Source organism: Lissotriton helveticus, chromosome 8 (assembly GCF_964261635.1).
Source record: "Lissotriton helveticus chromosome 8, aLisHel1.1, whole genome shotgun sequence".
NCBI classification, from domain to species: Eukaryota; Metazoa; Chordata; class Amphibia; order Caudata; family Salamandridae; genus Lissotriton; species Lissotriton helveticus.
In genome coordinates this window covers 37230055-37254156 of record NC_136069.1, presented here as the reverse complement: position 1 = coordinate 37254156, position 24102 = coordinate 37230055, and the positions used below count along the sequence as shown (strand labels likewise).

Below are 24102 nucleotides of genomic sequence, written 5' to 3'. Positions count from 1 at the left end.
TTGTTCAGTCATGGCGTCCATCCTTGGGAACCAGAAACTGGATCTGACTCTGGCTTTAGTAAGGCTTCGCCCCAGGTGGCCTTCATGTGCTAAGTCAATGACCTTCTTCCTGAGGCCCTTGGGTGGAACTACTCTATGATTGCGATAGATTCTGCCTTTTATGAAACTTAATTCATTTCTCACTTCCCAATACTCCTCTATGCCGGCTTCAAGTTCATTCTTCTTGTTCGGCCATCCTTTTTCCATGTATTCTTTCAGGGAACTAAACTCCCTGTCCTCTTTCATCTCTTCCTCCCATTCCTTTTCCATGATCGCAGGCATCTCCATCATCAGTATAGGACTGTCAAGGGCTTCTTCTGTTTCCCCCACTTCTGGTAACCGGGACCTTCACAGGAAATCCGCGATTTTATTCTCCTTGCCCGGTACATACTCCACGTTGAAGTTATAGTGTTCTAGTCCCAGGATCCATCTGCTGATGCGAGGTGTACAATTTTCTAACCCCTTCACAGAGAATATGAAGGTGAGGGGTTTATGATCGGTCCGGATGGTGAACCTTAAACCCCACAAGAAAAACTTGAAATGTCTAACAGCCCAGAAACAGGCCAAGGCCTCCCTTTCAATTATGGAATAGTTCCGTTCAGGGTTTGTAAGGCTCCGGGATGCAAATGCAATAATCTTCTCCTCTTTTCCATCTTTCTGTATCAAGGTCGTGCCCAGGCCCTTGTTGGAAGCATCTGTGGCCAGGATAGTTTTTTTTGATGCGTCAAATGTACCTAATGCCGGGGAGGTTATCAATTCCTCCTTTAATGAATTCACCACTGCATCATGCTCCTTGTTCCATAAGAAATCTTTGTTTTTCTTCATAAGCTCTCTCATTGGTTCACACTTGGCAGCTAAATTGTCCGCATACTTGGACATATACTCAAAAAGCCCCAGGAAGGACTTTAGTTCTTCTTTTTTCTTGGGGCTGGGTGCTTCTTTCACTGCTTGGATTAAACTGCTCTTTGGTCTGAACCCATCTTCTGTTATCTTGTTGCCCAAGTACTCAACTTCCTTCACTTTTATTTTGCATTTTTCTTTCTTCACAGTCAGACCGGCCTCCATGAGTCTGCTGAACACCTGTCTTATGACCCCATCATGTTCTTCCTCCGTTTGTCCATAGACAAGTATGTCGTCCTGGAAACACATGGTGCTTTCAACTCCTTCCAATATCTTCTGCATTGCTTTCTGGAATATAGCCGCAGCAGACGCCAGCCCAAAAGGCATCCGTTTAAACATGAATGCTCCAAATGGGGTGATGAACGCCGTGAGGGGTCTCGACTCTGGATGGAGTTCAATTTGGTGATATGCCATGGACAGGTCAATCACGCTGAAGTATTTAGCAGGGCCCATGGTGCTCAGCATTTCGTTAATTATGGGCAAAGGATGTCTTTCCACCCATATATTGTCGTTTAGACTGCGCAAGTCCACACAAAGACGAATTCCTTCTCCGCTGGCTTTGGCCGCGATGACAATCGGAGCCAACCATTCTGAGCAGTTTATTGGTTGGATTATGTCTAACTCACATAGCTTGCGCAATTCCTCTTCTAGGGGTATTTTCAACTTGTGTGGCACTGGGCGTAGTTTATGTACGACTGGCCTAGCATTATACTTTAACTTGATTCTGTGTTGGAACTCGTGTAGACAGCCAAGTTCCTCTTTAAATAGCTTCCCAAATCTTCACAAATGTTATCACTTCTCAGGGACCTGTCTGTGAGCAAAACTTGTTCGGTACTATTGGGATCTAGGATGATACCCAGCTCTTTTTGGTGAACCCATCCCAGTAAATTAGACCCTGATTCCACTACATACACTGTTCCATACGTTTCCTTGTCCTTAAAACGTAGCTGCACATTTTTCATGCCTACCAATGGTATTTTCCTTTTGTTATATCCTGTGGGAGAAATGTCAGGCATTTTCAATTGATTCACATTACAATTTTCCATAGACACAAAATCATCTTTGTTCAGTAAGGTGTATGGAGAGCATGAGTCTGCGTACATTTCTACACGTTGGTCATCAAGAAAGACATCACATTTGGGGTAAATAGAGTTAACAGTACTATTTATGTCTTTTACTTGCAAAATTATCTTCCCAACTCTTTGCTCTATACACTTTACTTCCCTGGCTGCACTCTTCTCCATGTTCCTTCCGTCGTTTCTAGTGTGCAGTTCACCATCTCTACATACTCTCGCGAAATGCCCTCTCCTATTACATTTTTTACAAGTGACAAACCTTGCTGGGCACTGGTAAAACGTTGCAAAATGGTTATTGCTGCCGCACCTGTAGCATTTTGGACCCTTCTCCTTAGGCTCTCCTCTCACACTGTAATTTTCTTTTGACTTGACCTTACACACTTCTTTACAGTCCTCCTCATCCTTTACAGAAGCTACTTCCTCCCCATTAGGTTTCATTTATTTAATGCATCTTGCTGTATGTTCTACTGACTTGGCTATTTCAATAACTTCTCTTAACCCTGGGTTTTTGGCTAGTAACTTCTCCTGGATACCTGGGTTATTGGTGCATCTCACAAGTTGGTCCCTTATGAGGGAATCAGTTAAGCTACCAAACTCACATAGCTGTGTCAGACCCCACAATGCAGCAATGAAATTTTGCACTCTTGCTTACCTTGACATCTTTTGAAAAACTTATGGCGTTCCAACACCACATTTATCCTGTCCCCAAAATGTTTCTCTAACTTTCCCATAGTTTGGTCATACACATCAACATCAGTTTCATCCTCTCCCTCCTGTTCTAGCATAGGTAGAGACTCATATACCTTACGCCCTTGCCTGCCCAAATTGTGTAACAATATGTGTTTTTTCCTTTCTGCCTTGTATTTTTCGCCTCCGACAGCTATTAAGTATGAATCAAATAATTTCACCCACTCCTTCCAACTGATTTCAGGTTCGCCTTTCTCGTTCAAAAAAGGTGGGGGTTGACTCATGCTTGCTGCCGCCATGGTTACCCTAACTTATACCTGGGGAATAGACAATGAAAACCTAGTACTACACCACCACACCTGACTCCGGTCCTACAAGAAGCGAACAACCACTGAATATTAATTCCCCTACACAGTTTTACATAGGAAATCCAGCTACATTTGCTTAAAAGTCACAGTTCCAGTTAATTGTGGAGAACTACTGAATGTCCTTCCTGTTCCACTCAGTCTGTTGATGATATAACTCACCACCGCGACCTGGAAGCTTGTACCACTTGAAATCCACTGTTCGCCTTAGCTGGGATGAGGGGATACAGCTACAAAATCGCCCGCAAAGCAGCCACACGGGACAGCTGGCCCAACAATCAATTTCACCAGAAGGGGTTAATTTCTAACCAAAACACACGGCCCTTAGCTGCTGGTGCGCCGGGTGCGTCATGGATATCCGGCTTTAGTCGGGTGACACTTGGACGTCCTGACAGGAAATGTTCTCCTTCCGACCTCAAGCTCCGAACGAACGCCGAACCACAGGTGGAACAGTCTCTTCCAACTCCTCTCGTGCGGCCAGAACGTACCGGACCCAAACAACACCACTCTTCGATTCAAGGACGACGCATGGGCTCATCGACGCTTCATACACTCGCCACCTCTGTCGCAGACACACGGAGCCACTTGAACCCGGCACAGCTCCTCACCGCGGCATGCCTGGACTAAGCTGTCTGCACAGGACACCACACGCTATCCCAGTTCCGAGGCAAGGATACTTCATAAAGTTCAGGTGCGAGTTCTTTTATCAGATTTATGCTAAACGCCCCTTCACTGCATAGGCAGTATGTTCATCGCGTAGTCTCGTTATAGCCAACTTGGGCTGCTAGCCTGGAACCAACAAACAGCCGCAGTCTTACACTATTAGGGACAATGTCCACGGAGGCGGGATAGACTTTACGTGTGTTCTTTATGCGCCCCCAAAGCCTCGCAGCAAGCCCGCAGATAGCAAATGGAACTCTCTCACTCCTGACCTTTTTTCTGTGGCAGTCCCTTAGATCCTCTGCTTACCGACTCGATATAATTCTCTTTGCCGATCAGGCAGCAGTATCGTCAGTGGCAGTTCCTTATACACAAAGTTCTTCTTTTCTTCATTTTCTTCCCACACAAGCTTCCTCCTTCTTCTCTTGTGTGTGTGTGGAGAGAGCAGTCAAAGGGGAAATGGTTAACTACTGCCCCCTGCGCAGTTCCGTCGCCAGTGTTAGAATTATGAATGCTATGACAAGAACACCGGTGGAAGCAAGACCTGTTTATTAACCATCCACTCTCCTCACTGGAGAGTGCACCAACATTCTATTGCAAGCTTCAAGGCAGGGGATACCAACAGGGAAAAAGGGGAGGGGTGGACGGGAAGTACCATTTGGGAGATAAAAGTTACAACAGAAACCTTTACTGAGGAGAGGAACCTGAAGAAACTGAGGAGAGACTATTCCCAAGCTGAAGTGCTGCTTGGGGGATTGGCCTGCAGTGGTTGCCTTACTGCCAAAGGAAGGAGAAAGGAACTTTGTGTACTTTGCTTTCAACTTGTGAAGGATCTCCAAGGGCTTGGAAAAGAGCTTGCCTCCTGCTGAAATCTCAGGGACCACAGGCTTCAACCCCCAGCTCCCCAGAGTTCTTTTGGAAGTGCCTGCTGCTGGTTTGGGCCTTCTGAGGAACTGCGTGTTGCAAGGAGCTGGAAGCGCGACTCAACGAGAAGAAGCGTGTCGCCGTTGCTGTGCCTGCCGTCGCAACTCCGAAGGAGGGTGTCACTGCTGGAACTGTCGCCCTGCACCGCATCGGAGAGAAGCGTGCCGCAACGAAGAGGAAGCGTGTCGCCGTCTCTGCTGCAGCCGTCGCAACTCCGAAGGAGGGTGTCGCCGATGTAGTTGTTGCACTGCACCGCATCAGGAGAAGAATCTCGCAATGAGGTCGGAGCGTGTTGCCTTCGCTGTGCCTGTTGTCGCAACTCTGAAGGAGGGTGTCGACGCTGGAACTGTCTCACTGCACCGCATTGATCAAGAGCACCTCACATCCCTGAGAAGCGCGCCGCCGTCGGAGCTGCTGCCGTCGCATCTTGGAGGTCACCGCTGTAGTTGTCGCATCGAGCGGAAGCTTCACGCATCGTGGGAGAAGAGCGTCGCCACTGGAGCTGTTGCCGTCGCATCGTAAGGGTGTCGCCGCTGCAGTCCACGCACCGAACCGAGAGTTTCTCGCATCCCTGAGAAGCGTGCCTCATCTGGAAGATCTTCACGTCTTTATTTCTTTGCACCTGAACTTTGCCGCATTTCCCATTGCTGCGACATACTTGTAGTGGAAGCGCAACGCAACTTGAGGTACATTGACGCAGTGTCGCATCTAAGAACTGAACTGAACTAAGCTTAAATCTACCATCTTAAAGTAATCATAGTATGTATTTTTGTCGTTTATGGTCTTGTGGTAACTCTATATAAAGTCTACTTATTTTTTATATAAAAGCTGTGTGGTATCCATTTGTAGTGTTGTCACTGGGTTACTGTATGTGGTCACAACTGCTTAACTTACAACGCCTCTGAAGTAAAACCTTGCTGCGCACGCCACGCAACCTAGAGGGAGAGCAAAGGTTATTTTAGGAGTGTGATCCCCCTGACTAGAGGAGAGGGTCCCGATTTGTCACAAGTACCTACCTGTGCCAACTAGAGGCCCCCAGATCTAACATTGGAAGCAGCGGAAAGGATTCCGGATTTGCATTTGTGACTCATGTACAGTGACTGGTGAACACTACCTAGTGAGTGCCGCTCGCAGTCGCTACTTTGACTCTGCCCCTTATGCCGCTTTGTGACCTGTGAAGAAGCCCCTCTGGTGCTGTTACTTCGTCTCTGCCTGTGACTTCTGGGGTGTTGAGACAACCGCCGCTGGATTACCGAGTCCGGGACTGCGAGGCCCACAGGTCTTAGCGCTCACCACATCACGCGCACCTGTTCCCTCTTCCCGGACTCCTCCCAGCTGACCTGGGTGCCTACATCTATGACTCGCGGCCCCCGCTCCGCGGGAGCCGCTCGCAGTCGCTACTTTGACTCTGCCCCTTATGCCGCTTTGTGACCTGTGAAGAAGCCCCTCTGGTGCTGTTACTTCGTCTCTGCCTGTGACTCCTGGGGTGTTGAGACAACCGCCGCTGGATTACCGAGTCCGGGACTGCGAGGCCCACAGGTCTTAGCGCTCACCACACCACGCGCACCTGTTCTGTCTTCCCGGACTCCTCCCAGCTGACCTGGGCGCCTACATCTACGACTCGCGGCCCCCGCTCCGCGGGAGCCGCTCGCAGTCGCTACTTTGACTCTGCCCCTTATGCTGCTTTGTGACCTGTGAAGAAGCCCCTCTGGTGCTGTTACTTCGTCTCTGCCTGTGACTCCTGGGGTGTTGACACAACCGCCGCTGGATTACCGAGTCCGGGACTGCGAGGCCCACAGGTCTTAGCGCTCACCGCATCACGCGCACCTGTTCCCTCTTCCCGGACTCCTCCCAGCTGACCTGGGCGCCTACATCTATGACTTGCGGCCCCCGCACCGCGGGAGCCGGTCGCAATCGCTACTTTGACTCTGCCCCTTATGCCGCTTTGTGACCTGTGAAGAAGCCCCTCTGGTGCTGTTACTTCGTCTCTGCCTGTGACTTCTGGGGTGTTGAGACAACCGCCGCTGGATTACCGAGTCCGGGACTGCGAGGCCCACAGGTCTTAGCGCTCACCACATCACGCGCACCTGTTCCCTCTTCCCGGACTCCTCCCAGCTGACCTGGGTGCCTACATCTATGACTCGCGGCCCCCGCTCCGCGGGAGCCGCTCGCAGTCGCTACTTTGACTCTGCCCCTTATGCCGCTTTGTGACCTGTGAAGAAGCCCCTCTGGTGCTGTTACTTCGTCTCTGCCTGTGACTCCTGGGGTGTTGAGACAACCGCCGCTGGATTACCGAGTCCGGGACTGCGAGGCCCACAGGTCTTAGCGCTCACCACACCACGCGCACCTGTTCTGTCTTCCCGGACTCCTCCCAGCTGACCTGGGCGCCTACATCTACGACTCGCGGCCCCCGCTCCGCGGGAGCCGCTCGCAGTCGCTACTTTGACTCTGCCCCTTATGCTGCTTTGTGACCTGTGAAGAAGCCCCTCTGGTGCTGTTACTTCGTCTCTGCCTGTGACTCCTGGGGTGTTGACACAACCGCCGCTGGATTACCGAGTCCGGGACTGCGAGGCCCACAGGTCTTAGCGCTCACCGCATCACGCGCACCTGTTCCCTCTTCCCGGACTCCTCCCAGCTGACCTGGGCGCCTACATCTATGACTTGCGGCCCCCGCACCGCGGGAGCCGGTCGCAATCGCTACTTTGACTCTGCCCCTTATGCCGCTTTGTGACCTGTGAAGAAGCCCCTCTGGTGCTGTTACTTCGTCTCTGCCTGTGACTCCTGGGGTGTTGAGACAACCGCCGCTGGATTACCGAGTCCGGGACTGCGAGGCCCACAGGTCTTAGCGCTCACCACATCACGCGCACCTGTTCCCTCTTCCCGGACTCCTCCCAGCTGACCTGGGCACCTACATCTACGACTTGCGGCCCCCGCTTCGCGGGAGCCGCTCGCAGTCGCTACTTTGACTCTGCCCCTTATGCCGCTTTGTGACCTGTGAAGAAGCCCCTCTGGTGCTGTTACTTCATCTCTGCCTGTGACTCCTGGGGTGTTGAGACAACCGCCGCTGGATTACCGAGTCCGGGACTGCGAGGCCCACAGGTCTTAGCGCTCACCACATCATGCGCACCTGTTCCCTCTTCCCGGACTTCTCCCAGCTGACCTGGGCGCCTACATCTATGACTCGCGGCCCCCGCTCCGTGGGAGCCGCTCGCAGTCGCTACTTTGACTCTGCCCCTTATGCTGCTTTGTGACCTGTGAAAAAGCCCCTCTGGTGCTGTTACTTCGTCTCTGCCTGTGACTCCTGGGGTGTTGAGACAACCGCCGCTGGATTACCGAGTCCGGGACTGCGAGGCCCACAGGTCTTAGCGCTCACCACATCACGCGCACCTGTTCCCTCTTCCCGGACTCCTCCCAGCTGACCTGGGCGCCTACATCTACGACCCGCGGCCCCCGCTCCGCGGGAGCCGCTCGCAGTCGCTACTTTGACTCTGCCCCTTATGCCGCTTTGTGACCTGTGAAGAAGCCCCTCTGGTGCTGTTACTTCATCTCTGCCTGTGACTCCTGGGGTGTTGAGACAACCGCCGCTGGATTACCGAGTCCGGGACTGCGAGGCCCACAGGTCTTAGTGCTCACCACATCATGCGCACCTGTTCCCTCTTCCCGGACTCCTCCCAGCTGACCTGGGCGCCTACATCTACGACTCGCGGCCCCCGCTCCGCGGGAGCCGCTCGCAGTCGCTACTTTGACTCTGCCCCTTATGCCGCTTTGTGACCTGTGAAGAAGCCCCTCTGGTGCTGTTACTTCGTCTCTGCCTGTGACTCCTGTGGTGTTGAGACAACCGCCGCTGGATTACCGAGTCCGGGACTGCGAGGCCCACAGGTCTTAGCGCTCACCACATCACGCGCACCTGTTCCCTCTTCCCGGACTCCTCCCAGCTGACCTGGGCGCCCGGGCAAAGGGCAGGCCGTTTGAGGCCGTTCGAGGACTGGAGAGACTGGACTGGGCCACCCCCTTTGATTTTCATTTTATTTCCCTTTCTGTCACCTTTTAGGTAACATGGTGTTGACTAGAGGAAATAAAACTAAGGCCCCGGGTAGCGTGGGTAAATTGCTAGGTCCTATGGATGATTTTATTACAAAGGCTAATACATTCATAGACCAAAGTATATCACTGATGGAGGAAAGGGTTTTCTTGGACTTAGCATTTGCCAAAAGATCCTTCATGGGTAATTTGGCAGACGTTAGAACACCCGCACCTGGTAATAATAATGAAGGGCCGAGGGTGCTTTGTGAGGGCAGACCAATAACGTGGATTTGTCGGCTTCCCAGCTTTCAGATTCACAGATAAGCTCAGATCTCGAAAGAACACCTGAGCTATTACCCCAAAGCCTTCCACAAACGACATCACAGGAAAGAATCCAAGCAAGGGGGAGGAGGGAGGGTGCAATAAGTAAAAGAAAGAATGATCTGAAAAACCCTACCCCTGATGTGACAGATCATACTTCTAGTATCCCACAGAACCCACCCCCTAGAGTAGAACAGCTAGTAGTTCCTGCGTTGATCCATCATGTTGTTCATGAAATTCCTACCCCCATTAATTTGGAATCGCCTACTTTTCTATCTACTAGTAAGGGATCAACAGATAGTAATAATTCACAGCTGTTAAACAAGATCGCTGACCTTCTTAAACTATTTCTGCAACCAGTATAACAAAAGTTAGCGCAGCTGGAGACTCAGATATCCAAGCTTGTTAACCTCCCACATCATAACCAACCGGCAGGGGCCCAAAAAATGGGAGGAAACAATCATAACAAGCAACCTTCCCTGAAGCCTGTAAACACCCTTTCGAAACCTGCAATCACTCATAAGAATGTATCCCGGGCTGTAACACCTATATCAACGAACACTAAGAGCACATTGAATCCAACTACCAATGTAGCTACGACCCTGTTACAGGGTAATGCCCTGTCAACAACAACACCTGCATTGAAGACAGTGGCAACAAACAAAGCAACATCTAAAACTCAGGCGATCCAAACTTTGGCCCCTAATCCTCCGGTTCCAATAGTTAATAGAAATGTTTCTAGAGGACCCGGGGAAGCTAGATTCCCTGTTGATTTGCCACCGGACGCATCACCTTACGTAGTGGTAATGACTGGTGTCCCTGAGCTAGCGGACCACAATGCAGAACCTATGTGGTCCTTGAAAAACAAGGCACAACACTGGCGTCATACTAACCGTCCCATGCCTCCAACTTGGCATGGAAGGATCTTGACAGTACGTAGGACACCATGGGTGGGTAAAGGTAGAAAAACGATTCCAGGGGACTGCATCGTGATTAAGTTTGAGGACCCCCGTGTAGCAGATTATATCTGCTCCTGGGACCACACGAATGCAAATGGAGGTATAGGTATTAAACCACTCTCTTTTTTTTACCCCTTAAGACAACCTAATGGCCTTTTTCATGATCATGACTCTTCCTGGGCTGCACCACCCCCCCGTCAGGTCAATTTTTCTAACACCAGACAATATGGGGGCCCCCGTTATCGTGAGTATGATAACTCTTGGCATCTAGTGGGATCACGTTACCAGGGAGGAGGTTGGGAAGAATGGGGTCCGCATACGCAGAGGACGGTACATAGAGAACCGCCCCGCTGGGACTCTTGGTATAACATCCCGTTGAGTAATAGATTTAGCGGACTTGAAATGGTTGATTGACCATCAATGGAAACTGAATCTATTAACTCTAATTCACCACAGTTGACCCCTAAAAATAAGAACGACCCCTAAAATAAGAACTCCCCCGGTAACTATTGAAGCCGCTGCATTAAAAGCTGATACGTTGCCCATACCCACCCTCTTTTGGAATGTGGCGGGCTTACGCCCAAAGATCGAGGACGGGACGGCCCTGAAATTTTTGAAACCATGTAAAATAATTTGTCTCCAAGAGACATGGTCCACAACAGAGCTTCACCTCTTGGGCTATAAAACGTATTTTATCCCAGCCGTGCGTAGCTCAATATGTAGGCCTAAAGGAGGGCTAATAACGTACATTGCAAATACCTTGAACCATCTAAAAGTGTCCATTGTCTACTCCGACCCAAATTGTCAAATTCTCTCTCTTTTCTTTGCGAATAAGGAGTCTATTCTTTTGGTCAACTCTTATAACAACTTAGAGGAAGATCAATTTCTGATTCTTTTGCGTAACGTCCAGGAGAGATTAACTCAACTCTACCAGTTGAAGGATGGACACGGGGCAACCCATCTTTTATGGGGAGGGGATTTCAACCTGCATCCATGCCCACAGGTGAAATAACACTGCTGCGGGATAGTGGATGAATTCGAGGCCCCATTAGTGCACTTTGTACACACCAAGGTGGGGAATGCTATGAACAATCTGCTCTCTGATTTGGACCTTGTAATAGCTAACCGTCCAAGTCCGGATCAAAACTCCCTCCATCCGACCTATGTGGGCAGAGGTCACCAAACGACAGTCGATTACATCTTCTTGTCTCCTGGATTGCTAGATATAGCTAAAGCTTTCCAGGTCATTGTCAACTCACTGAGTGACCATTTTGCGCTGAGGATGGATCTCTATCTAACCGAGTATAAGCCCCAAAATATAGCAATAGCAAAAACTCTTGCCCAGAACAAGCTAGAGCTAGGAAAACAGAATGGCTACACAATAAAATGGGGAAAAATCAATCCAAATGAAATCACAAAAAAACTGGTTGACGCGGCTTATCCCAATATAATTAAATGCTTGGATCTTTCGGTAAACCACGAAGAAGTCCTAAATAATTTTAGACAAATTTTAGAGAAAATCAAGGGACTACTCACTGCAAAACCAATGCCCAAGAATCCTACTAAAAAAGGGTGGTTCAATCACAGCTGCTCCATAGCCCTTTCCAACTTAAAACTCGCCCTACATAATAAACCCAGAGACGCGGGGCAGATCCAACTCCTTAGGCGCCAATACACTAGGGAACGCAAGCTAAGAACCCAAGAACTGAAACAGAAACTCTGGGAAGACCTGCATACGAGCGCCGTCTCAAAAAATAGCGAGGCCTTTTGGCGAACTGTTAGATCCCCTATCTTACTGATAATAATAGTCCTAAGATTGAAGTGGCCATAGACGAGGAAACATGGGTGGCCCACTTCACTAATATTTTTAAACACACTTCAACCATAGGTGGGTCTGCTAACATACTTCCAAAAGTAGAATACCCAATTCCGTTGCTTTTTGACATACCCGATTTATTAGTGGCCTTGGAAAAAAGCAAAACTGGGAAAGCCCGAGGCCCAGATGGGGTCCCAGTGGACCTATTTAAACACAACATGGACCTCTGGGCCCCTATTCTAACCAGAGTGAGTACAGCCGCCGCAAACGTGGGAGTGCTAAATTCCTGGACTAAGTCTATAATGGTCCCCATTTTTAAAAAAGGGAATCGCCAGGATGTGAAATGCTATCGCCCCATCTCATTGCTGGACTCACTCGGCAAGGTTGTCGGGAGAGTAATCCTAGAGCGACTTCAGCAATGGGGTGAGGAGAGAGGCATTATCTCCGATCTCCAGTTTGGTTTTCGAGAGGGGTTCGGAACGGTAGAGCAGGCCCTTAACCTCAGTTTGATTATGGGTAAATATATACAGGCAAAGAAGAATATGGTCTATATGGTCTACGTAGACCTGTCCGCAGCTTTTGATTGCGTTTCGCATTCAAAACTGTGGACGGTCTTAAGGCAAATGGGAGTGGATTCCCCCCTTTTAGATTTTCTGAGGGAACTCTACTCTAGAGCCTCGGCAAGAGTGCGCTTTGGCCTGAACGGAGAGCTGACGGCATCTTTTGGAGTAGAGCGTGGAGTCAGGCAAGGGTGTGTCCTGGCCCCCTTTCTTTTCTCATTGTACACCAATGGCCTGGTGCCAGAGATGTTGAGGGGGGCCAAGAACCTCCCATGTGTAAAACAGCGCCTGATTCCCGCTCTGCTCTATGCGGATGATGCAGTCATCCTCGCGCGCACACCGCGCGAACTTCAGAATTCTCTGAATAGATATACGACTTTTATGGGCGGTCTGGATCTACAAGTCAACGTCAAAAAAACGTTTATCATGATTTCAGGTACTAGGAAAAAAGGAGTAAAAGACATCTATCTCGACAATCAAACACTCGAGGTAACTGCCCAGTACCCATACCTTGGAATTATGATAGACGAAAGACTGACATGGAAGCCAGCAGTAGAGACAAGATGCCATTTGTTCAGAAGATCCATGGCGGCACTGATGAGCTTCTTCCAGAGATTGGGGAGGAGGGCACCAGTGGAGCTATTGAAAATCTATAGTGCCAAGTGCCAGTCCATTGCCCTGTACGGAGCGGGAGTCTGGGGACACACGGATACCTGTGCCTTCCAGGTAGCAGAAAACACTTTCCTAAGATTTCTTTTAGCCACCCCGAAAGGCACTTCAACCTATGCCTCCGACTTGGAACTAGGAATTCCCTACCTAGAGGATTTGCTCAAGATTCAACCATTGATGCTGTGGCGGCGCATTTGGACTTCTGTCAAAAATGCACTGACACAGTCAATTGTAGCTGATACAATGGCTCTTGACCAGTCCTCAAAAGTAAAGTGGCTCTGCTACATTAGAAATTTCTTTAAAGATCTTGGCCTTGAGAAATATTATTTCCAACCAGAGTCCATTGTTGACCTCCCGAAGAGAGCTCTAAAGCAACAAGCCCTCTGTCACTTAGAGACATTGAGATTGATCTCCGAGTCGTCAAAACCTTCGGTTCTCCATGCGAACCTGGTTCAGACAACTTACGGCATTCAGCCGTATCTAACCCTTCAGGTCACAACACATGAGAGAATGTTGATGACAAGATTCAGATTGGATACTTTTTTTAGACTGGTTGCTTTCCCCGCGAATAACAGCTGGGACTCAAGTCTTCCCTTATGTCCTTGTGATGGGGAATCTAACCAGTCTAACATACATGTTACCATGTTTTGTAAATTCCATCACCCACACAGGAAAATCTGGCTAATACCAATACTGAGGCGTTGGGGTCTTAGACAATGTCGGCCTGCATTTCTTCGCCTCCAAATGCTGGAATCTGAATCCGTCTGTTACATTGTCCTTAATTTCTTAAAATGTATTATGAAGCATAGGAAAAACCTGTAAAAACCACCTTGGAATTTTATCTCGACGAACTGAAATGTTTTGATATTTTTCTTTTAATTTTATAAAATTGTCTTCGTATGAATTTCTTTGGAACCTATTTTTGTAATTTGTATTTCTGTGCAAATATGTAAATTCTACTTTTTAATGTTCCTTTTATGGTTTTCCTCTGCGAAAAGCCGAATAAAGAAATTTATATATACCTAGTGAGTGCAGACCATAACGATACCACATACTTTTTGGTAGATTCTTTTTTGAATTTTTGGATTGCCTATTTTTGAAAGATGCCTAACTCAGTAGAGAGAGCAGAATCCATAGTCCCTCCTGATCTTGAATGGGAAGAAGAGAAGCTAGGAAGCTAAAAAATAACGCTGATGTAGTACTTTTGCAAGAAATTCAATGTTTCCGATTCTGGATTTAAAGTGAAGAAAGAGTTCTACAAGGGCTGAGGGCCTGGGTAGAAGCAAGGAAAACTCCTGTGATTGAGGAGGATGATAATGCAGAAGTACAACAGGAAGGGCCATTGGGCTCCGGAGGAAGGAAACCACTTTCAGCCTGCAGGTAGCATATGTCTGTCTCCAGAGGAGTTGGAGGACAGAGAGAGATCAAGGAGGCATGAAATGCGATTGACCAAGTTCAAGGTGAATAGGCAACTAGAAATAGAAAATAGGAGATTAGATCTTGAGGAAAAGAAAATGCAGTTGGAGCATGAAAAACTTTTGAGGGAGTTGGAGTTAAAAGCTAAAAGTTTGGAAAGTACTCCCTCTGGAGGCAGCGTGCCATCAGTACACACAGAAAATAAAGTGTATATTCCCAAGGATGTGGTGAAAGAGTTTTACAAAAATGATATTGGTCAGTGGTTCAGAGCCTATGAGGTAGCCATGTCTTCCCACCGGGTCCCTGAGAGAGATTGGGGAGCGGGGTTTTGGGGAAGGTTCCTTAGTGGGGGGCGGGATACATTGTTAGACTTGCCTTCTGAAGTCCACAATTCATACAGCCACATGAAAGATTCATTGATGTCTAGATATGGTTTGGCACCTGAGCTCTATAGGCAGAGGTTCAGGAAATGCAAAAAGTTAGAAAACAATACTTGGGTTGAATATGTCACTTTCTTTTGCAGAGCATTGGATGGTTGGGTAAAGGGCAGCAAGGTTAATGATTTTCAAGGTCTCTTTGATTTAACTGCATGGGAGCACTTGTCTGATAATTGTTTTCCAGGGCTGCGCCAGCATCTGATAGATAGCAAGCTGACTAACCCTAGCAAGCTTGCTGAGGAGGCGGACCGCTGGGTGAGTACACGGGTCCACAAGGGTCACATGGGAGACTCAGCCAAAGGTGGGCAGGGCCCCCAGCAGAAGAGTGGGGGGGACAAGTGTAAACAGAAGGAATTCCACAAAGGGCCCCTAAGTAGTCCCAGAGGGAACCCCGTGAAAGGATCCTAGCCTCCCCCTGAGAGAAAGCAAGGGGCACAGGTAGTCCTGTTCCCCAGGGGCCCCTGAAGTGTTACAAGTGTGGTGATCTGGGTCATAAGGGGAGTGATACCAGGTGCCGCCTGTTTGGTAAACAAGCACCCACTGGTGCTCCGCCCCGGCAGATGGCTAGTGTAGCCTTGGGGGAGAAGATTGATGTCCAAGGTGGGTGGGGTCCCGCACAGATGACCCTAGTCTCTTTAGGAGACAGTGAGATGGTCTCAGAGGCTCAGCTGCCCAGGAACACTAAGAAATATGGGCAGCGAGTGACCGTCAATGGCCAAAAGGTGGAGGCTCTTAGAGATACAGGAGCCAGTGTGACAGCTGTCAGGTGTCACCTCGTGTCTCAAGAGCAGATTGTCCCTCATGCATTTTAACGAGTTGTTAACACCGACAACACAGAGAGTCCTTGTCCAATGGCTCAGGTTCCCTTTGAGTGGAGGGGGGTCTCTGGTACTCTTCAGGTGGCTGTGAGGCCCACCATGGCTGTTGACTGTTTGTTAGGAAATGACTCGGAGAGCTCCCCTTGGGAAAAGATAGAGAAGACAACTAACTTGAGGATGGTTGGACTGCCTGACTGGGCGTGAGTGACCACCCGGTCAATGTCAGCCAGTAGGGGTTCTCAAGAGGACCTGGAGCCTGAGAGGGAGGCCCAGGAACCTGCCAAAGAGAAAAGTGGCGGGGCGTGGGAAACCGGCACCTGAAGTTCCCACGGCCCAGGAGAAGGTAGACCCTGAAGGGGATGCCCTGGAGCCTACTGGGGAGCAGTTAGCTGAACTGGGAGACCTGCCTGAGCTGACCCATTGGCAGCAAGAAGGAGGTCCCTCCGGGGAAGACTTTTGCAAGGAGCAGAGAGAGTGCCCTTCTCTTGAGGGCTTGCGGCAACAGGCGGTAAGCCAGGCAGCAGGTGATTAGTCAGAATCACATTGGATCTACTGGGAGAATGGTCTCCTGTATAGTGAACCTAAGGTTGCTGAACCTGGGTCAGCCCGTGTGCTGGTGGTACCCCAGAAGTTCAGAGCCTTCCTACTGGGGCTGGCTCATGATGAGCCATTAGCAGGACATTTGGGGCAGGACAAGACCTTTGAAAGGCTTGACACCCACTTTCATTGGCCCCAAATGCGCAAGAGTTCTGATACTCATTGCAGGACTTGTCAGACTTGCCAGGCAAGTGGAAAGAGTGGGAGGAAGCACAAGGCTCCTCTCCAGCCATTCCCTGTGGTCAGTACCCCCTTTGAGTGGGTGGGGATTGACATTGTGGGGCCACTGGACCCCAAGACAGCCATGGGCAACAGGTACATCCTGGTCTTGGTGGACCATGCCACCCGGTACCCGGAAGCCATATTTCTGAGGACAGTGACGGCCCCCGTGGTGGGACGAGCACTGATGGGAATTTTCTCCAGAGTGGGATTCCCTCGAGAGGTAGTGTCTGACCGGGGGACCAACTTCACTTCCAAATATATGAAGTCCCTGTGGCAGGAGTGTGGGGTAACCTACAAGTTCACCACTCCTTACCACCCCCAAGGAAATGTGCTGGTTAAAAGGTTCAACTGGACCCTGAAAGGCATGATAATGGGTCTTGAGGAACCCATGAGGCATAAGTGGGACGTCCTCTTACCATGCCTACTGTTTGCATACCGGGAGGTGCCACAGAAATCTCTAGGGTTCAGTCCCTTTGAGCTTCTCTATGGACACCCGGTCAGAGGACCTCTGAGTCTCGTTAAAGAAGGCTGGGAGCAATATCCCAGGAAACCTCCCCAGGATTTATATAGCTATATGCTGGCCTTCAGGAACCAGTCCAGGCGCTTCAGTGAACTCGCTCAGGCGAATCTGGAGGCCAGATAGGGGGAGATGAAGCACTGGTATGACCAGAATGCCACTCTGGTAGAGCTTCAACCTGGACAGAAGGTGTGAGTCATGGCCCCAGTGGAGCCCTGTGCGCTCCAAGATAAGTGGACCGGACCTTTTGAGATTGTGGAACGCAAGAGTCCAGTTACCTACTTGGTGGACTTGCGGTCTCCTAGGAACCCCTTGTGGGTCCTACCTGTCAACCTCCTTAAGCCCCACTTAGAGAGGTCTGAAGTGGGCATGCTCTTAGCAACAGATGCTGGGATGGAGGAGGAGACTGAGCCTCTTCCAGACCTCCTGTCAGCCTCAGAGCAAGATGGGTCAGTGGATGGTGTTAACCTCTCTTCCACCCTGACCCCTGGGCAACAGAATGACTGCCGCCAGTTGCTGGAACAGTTTTCTTACTGTTCTCCCTGGTTCCTGGTGTCACAGATTTGTGCATCCATGAAGTGGATACAGGCGACAGCTTACCTGTGAAGCACAAGTCTTACAGAGTAACTGACAGGGTGAGGGCTTGCATCAAAGAGGAGGTCTCAAAGATGCTTGCGCTTGGGGTGATTGAGTCCTCAAGCAGTCCGAGGACCAGCCCAGTGGTCTTGGTTCAGAAGGCCGCAGCGCAGGGTGCCACACCCGAACTCCGGTTCTGTGTGGACTACCGAGGGCTCAATTCAGTCACGAAGACTGACACGCACCCCATCCCCAGAGCTGATGACCTCATTGATCGGCTAGGGGCTGCACGGTACCTCAGCACGTTTGACTTTACGTCTGGGTACTGGCAGATCGCCTTGACTGATGGTGCAAAGGAGAGGTCTGCATTCTCCTCACCAGACGGGCCTTTCCAGTTCCGTGTTATGCTCTTTGGGATGAAGAATGCCCCTGCCATCTTTCAGAGGTTGGTCAACCAGGTGTTGGTTGGACTGGATGAGTTCAGTGCCGCCTACCTGGAGGACATCGCAGTGTTCAGTGTCAGTTAGGAGTAACATCTGCGCAACCTCTGGGAAGTGTTGATGGCACTGTGGAAGGCAGGCCTCACGATCAAGGCGAGCAAGTGCCAGATCGGGCAGAGTTCTGTGGTGTACTTGGGACACCAAGTTGGGAGCGGCCAGGTGGCGCCACTACAACCCAAGATTGAAACCATCCTGGCTTGGGAGCCACCCAAACCCAAGACAGAGGTGAGGGCCTTTTTAGGACTCACAGGGTATTACAGGAGGTTTGTCAAGGGGTGTGGCAACATGGTTGCACCCTTGACAGAGCTGACTTCCAAGAAGCAGCCCAAGAAAGTGATTTGGACTGACACCTGTCAGAAAGCCTTTGAGGCCCTGAAAGCTGCCATGTGCACGGCACCCGTGCTCCTGGCACCCAACTTCTCAAGAGAGTTCATTGTCCAGACAGACGTTTTAGAGCATGGTGTGGAGACTGTTTTGTCACAGATGAATGAGGAGGGCCTAGATCAACCTGTAGCCTTTATCAGTAGAAGGTTACTTCCACAGGAACAGAGGTGGAGTGCTATTGAGCATGAGGCACTTGCTATGGTCTGGGCACTGAAGAAGTTGAGACCATACCTGTTTGGGACTCACTTCCGGGTTCAGACAGACCACAGACCCCTCAGATGGTTGATGCAGATGAGAGGTGAGAATCCAAAGCTGTGGAGGTGGTCCAGCTCCCTACAGGGTATGGACTTCATGGTGGAACACCGCCCTGGTACAGAACACGCCAACGCTGATGGACTGTTCAGATTTTTCCGCCTTAGTGAAGAGAACTCCCAGGAGTTAGGGTAGTTCTCCCCACTTTTCAGCTGGAGGAGACACGTGTTAGACCTGGCACAATTGGTGTGGGTCTCCCTTCCATTTTTGCTGTTGCCTCATGTGTTTTTGCTGGTGTTAGATGCTTTGGGCACCGTGCCATTGCTATCCAGTGTCACAGTGCAAGTGCTCCCTATTGTAAATTGATGTATGAATCAGTGGTTCCATGTTTGGCTATTTTGGTTTACTTGTCAGACCCTAGTCTTGTACACTGTGTGTGCCAGGGCATGTAATCCAAATGCTGCGGGTGGGCCTGCAGCACTGGTTGTGCCACCCACAGGAGCAGCCTTGTAAAATGTGTCTAAGGTCTGCCATTGCAGAGCCTGCATGCAGTCTGGTACTGTCATGCTGACCGGGCAAGTGCAGGCAGCAAGTATGATGGGACCCCCTCAAAATTCAATCAGGCCAGGGAAAAGAGGGGAAAGGAATATCACAAAAAACAAAATAAATTTCCCTCAATGGCCACACAACTTTTATCACAAATATATTACTAATTAAAACATTGGAATGTTGGGAGCTCCATTGAAGACAATGGAGTGCTCCCTGCTTCTACGGGCAGGTAAAGGCCCGCAGAGCAACATTCCAATGTTCTTCAAAGGCTTCTCGAAGCTCGAGGGGGATTTATATCCCCTCGAGCTTCGAGAACCCTTTGTTTAATTTGTTAGAACATTCTGCCCTCTAGTGGCAGAATGTTCTAATAGCCTTATAGCCCTTCGTAGCAGGGCTACACCGGCTATTAAAGTCCCGCTGTCTCGTTAAAGTCCCTCGCCTTCGGCTCGGGCCTTTAACGATTCAGCGGGCCTTTAATAGTCGTATAGGGCTATATTAATCACACGATATTGGTGACAAAAGTACAAATATTCTTTTTTATTTCATTCAAAAAGTATGATTTTTATTTCATTTTCTCTAAGTTGTCATTACTCTTTTGTATAGGAATATCTCTCCTTATTTTTTCACAAGTAAAAAGTTACTATTTTTTTTCCCCAGAAAAGTTTTTTTTAAAAGTGTAAACATTTTTTTTAAATTTGAACAAGGAAAATAAGAATAAATACATGCAATACATGACTATATACAGAAAAAATATATATTGTTATGCACTACATCCAAATCAATATACCCCTGGTTGAGAACAGTCTCACAACATTCTGACACATACACACTCTACTACATTCATCACCACACCACCTGAGGGGGGGAACCTGAATCATAGATGGCAGAGGTACTCTGCCAGCATTTATAGGTCTCAGAACTAAGTCTAAGACCCCGCACCTGGTCGACGCGCGTTTCGGCGGCACAAAGCCACCTTCTTCAGGACCTCTTTCAGATTAACACTCCAAATTTCCAGGGGACATTGAATATAGTGCATCTATGGATTTGGGGCTTCTGTGATTGTACCTCGCATTTATTCTGAATTTCTTGAATTATGCATCCTTCAAATTGATTTACCCTAAGAAGGATGCTGTAACGTATAACTTAGTCTCTTCACCGGGTTAAGATGTCGTAATATCCTCAACTATTCATGTGGATCAAAATATTTGTAGGCCTGGTGTTTTCTGTTCGTAACTTCTTATCCAGGTATTCGTAGTGGGATGTTCGCAATCGTCCTGTCTTGATATCGTAAAGTGTTTCTGGGCCAGCGTTTCCTTCTATTTGTTAACCCGATAAAAACAGCTGTACACCAAGATTCGTGGTTTATTTGTACCCTCGAGTGAGTATTACAAGTAGTTTCAGTGCCGGCGTGTCCTTCTGCTTGCTCCGGGTTAGTGGGAGCCATCCCTCGCCCCAAACCGTTAAAACCCAAATTGCGATTTGTGGATCTAGCCCTCCTCTTAGCGATCAGGAAGATTACACTGCAGTGGAAGTCCCCGAGAGCGCCCAGGGTGGAGACATGGCGGGTGGACGTGGTGAGATGGGGCAGAGCAGAATGTGTTGCCCTTAGAAAGGAGGAGGAAGGCGGGAGGCGGAAAACCCCCATGGCACAGGATTGGGAGGTCATGCTACTAGAGTTAGACAGTATGGATCAGCCACTGTCCCAGGACAATTGAGCGTGCTGCGCCCCGGTGAAGTACTGGGTTTTTCAGAACCCAGTGGTGCCAGGGACACACCTTATGACTTTGAGTCCTTCCTGTTTCAGACTACAGAAACACAGAGTCTTCTTGGTGAAGTCAAAGATCGTATTTATTGGCTGCAGCCAGTAACAGGTATCCTAGAAGTACAACACAGTGTATATTCTCAGGAGACTGCTCAATCTTACAAAGCCAGCCTTCTCTTTTTATACAAAATAATATGCTTCAGGCAAACATTCCTTATTTTACAGTTGACCATTCACATATTTTCACTACAAAGAAAAAGCAGAATCATGATGACAAGCTTATTTTCAGTTTTTCCAACCCAAAATAAATCATCCGGCAAGGCCCAACATTTTCATCAGATATCGACAGACCCCTAATAAATTCGGGCACCTCCTCCTCGTAAAGCAGGTCATAAAGTAAGGAACAGAGACAGGTGTATGTAAGATTAGGCGTGGTTTGTGTGCGATGAAAGGTTTATGGCATGTTGTGCCTTGATACTATCTCGATCGGCCACTGGGAGAGGAACTGACCGAACAGGTTTGGCCTTGGGCAGTGGAGTCAGCTTGCCCAGGTCGTGCAGGAGTCAGCAAAGGTGTACGTGTCCTTCAGACTCGTTTTTGGCCTTAGTCACCGGCCTATGTGAGGGCAATCACAAAATGGCTGCCGTTCACAAAATGGAACCCGAGGGTTCAGGACGGAATCTCTGGTTTCAGGGTGAAATCGTCACTCAAATATGACGAAAATGCTTGTGCTAGTATACTAGCCATTCTCGGTCTGCTGATATCAAAATCGTCATGATACGACGATGTTTATGACATGGGTCCAGAATTTTCAGTACCACACCGGGGGGAATACTGCTGTGTATATTGGACATTGAGGCGGGACGGAGGTGGTTAGAAGAGCTTCTATTGTATATTCCGGACAGAGAGTGGTCAGCGCCGGGGAGCTAAGGCTGAACAGTTAGGAGAATTTAGACACCTGGGTAGGATGGGTGGGGGAGGGATAGTTGGGGAGGGTGAGGGTGGGTATGGGGACATGTCCTGATAATAACCGAGGACTCTGATATTGTGCATAAATCGGTATGGAAATGGCCTACGGAATGAGATTCTGCCCCCCATTTGCGTACTGGGAGTAAATTAAAAAGCGTGATGTATTGCATGTTTGTTGCCTAACACTGTATGCATATGTGATGAATATACATTCATGAATAAAGTTTTGAGTGTGGCTCAGACTAACACTTACACTTGACCCATAAGAGAATCGTGGCAGAGCTTCAGAGTTGTTAACCCTTTGCTATTTTGATTTCTTTTGTCCTGACCTGACTTGCTTTATGGAGTTTCCTTTATTGCTAGAACCATTTTTTCCCCAAACCATTCTCTGGAGTCTGAATTTTAGATTACTAATTTATAGGATAGAGAACTTTAAATTATTCTCTGAGCATCAGAGAACGATAGATTATTCTCTCAGCATCAGAGAATTGTTCTGTATATCCATCTCAAAACCGCTTGTCTGTTTGATACTAAGTCACCCTAATTTCTTTTGACATCTGGGGATCCCTGTTGTCACTCTGTATCTTTTAAGCATGGTGCTGAGGGTTTATTTGAATTTGATTATTAACTTGTAATAAACATTTTTGGAACTTGGAAAAAAAAAACATGCATAAGTCTTGTTCAAGTCAGCTTCAGTTAGTCTTACACATCTTACTTGGAACTGATTAGCAGATTTGGTTTCTTCCTGATTGATCTGTGCATCATATGTATCGCATCGAAATCTAATGGCACCCAATATGGTTGACAGCATTTTGTTTGAGATTGTGGACAGTTTTAAAAGAACTTAATTACTTATGGTAAGGTTGCAAACACTAAGAACTGCCCTCCCTCTAAACTGTTTGTGTAGAACCTAATAAACCCGCCATTATTGAACACATGACCAATCTCTATGCATGCAGCAAGAAGCAGTAATACACTGAAATGTGGCAGCCCCTCTAATCACGCTTTGGGATCATATAGACATTGCTTGGCCGCTCTTTTTGTCAGTGATTGTACAGACCTCATACACTTTGACATGCTACCCTATTCTCATTTTCCCTCTAGGATTAGTTTTTTGTCCTGAAAATGATTCTGTTGTGTTTTTATTTTCATTGTAACATTATTATTTCCTAAGCTACGAACATGATAAAGTGAAATGTATTAATCAATTGTCTTGCTGTGGCATAGGACTTAAGCCACAACTCACTGACCAAGGGCGAGGTCAACACCATTATGTGGTGTTGCATATGTTACTATTCAAATGAAGGTGGACTCTGGTACATATTTGTTTAAAATGTTTTTTAGGATGTTATATAGCACAAACTAGACCCGAAGATATCCGTTATCTGAGCGCTTTACATGAGCAGCAGTTTCGTTACAGATGGACGTGTTCATTTTTGTTAGGCACGGGGAGATTAAGTGATTTGCCCAGAATCGCAGGATGTTGAGCGTTGTTGCCGAGACTCGAACATGGTTCCCCAGCTTCGAGGTTGACCTCTCTGACCTCTCTCTCCTCTCCCCAAATTGGCCTGTTCTTATTTTCTTGCAGCATGATCAATGAATGCCGATTTCCATAAGAATGATTATTGTGGATAGTGGCACAGTGAGCTAAAAAGATGTCCTGCATTGCAACCTAGAGTAATTACCGGTGGCTAAAATGTATTCAAGTGTTAGATTTTTTTTTTAAACATTTCTTCAGACACTTTGCTGCTTATAGTTTACGACATTACAGGTATTTTTGTATCCACAGAGAGGAGATTCCTGAACTTATAATAAGATGAAGAGTATTAAAGAAAACATGGCAATACTGGAAAGCTATCTGATACTCCAGAAGAACCAGAAATGATGCCAAACAGTAATTCAAAATAGAACAACTCAGTAGGAGACAGAGAATCTCGTACATGAACAGACGTATCCTGCAGGAACATCAAGTGCAATCTGGCGGCTTCAAGAGGCTGAGGGCATCTATGCTGCTGGTCACAAAACATCCAAATAAAGTAAAATCTTTGATAAGGATCAGGTAGTTATAAAAAGTGCTCCCCTCTCTAATATGACAATATCAATA

General features: G+C 48.3%; 1 long non-coding RNA gene across 1 annotated transcript in view; it reads left to right on the top strand.

The window, feature by feature from the left end:
• LOC144771450 (uncharacterized) overlaps positions 1-23863 on the top strand; it is a 55003-nt gene extending 31140 nt beyond the window's left edge. Inside the window, exon 3 of the long non-coding RNA XR_013599283.1 lies at positions 23788-23863. This is a non-coding gene — a long non-coding RNA (uncharacterized LOC144771450). The remainder of the gene's footprint in view (positions 1-23787) is intronic.
• Positions 23864-24102: the final 239 nt, after the last annotated feature.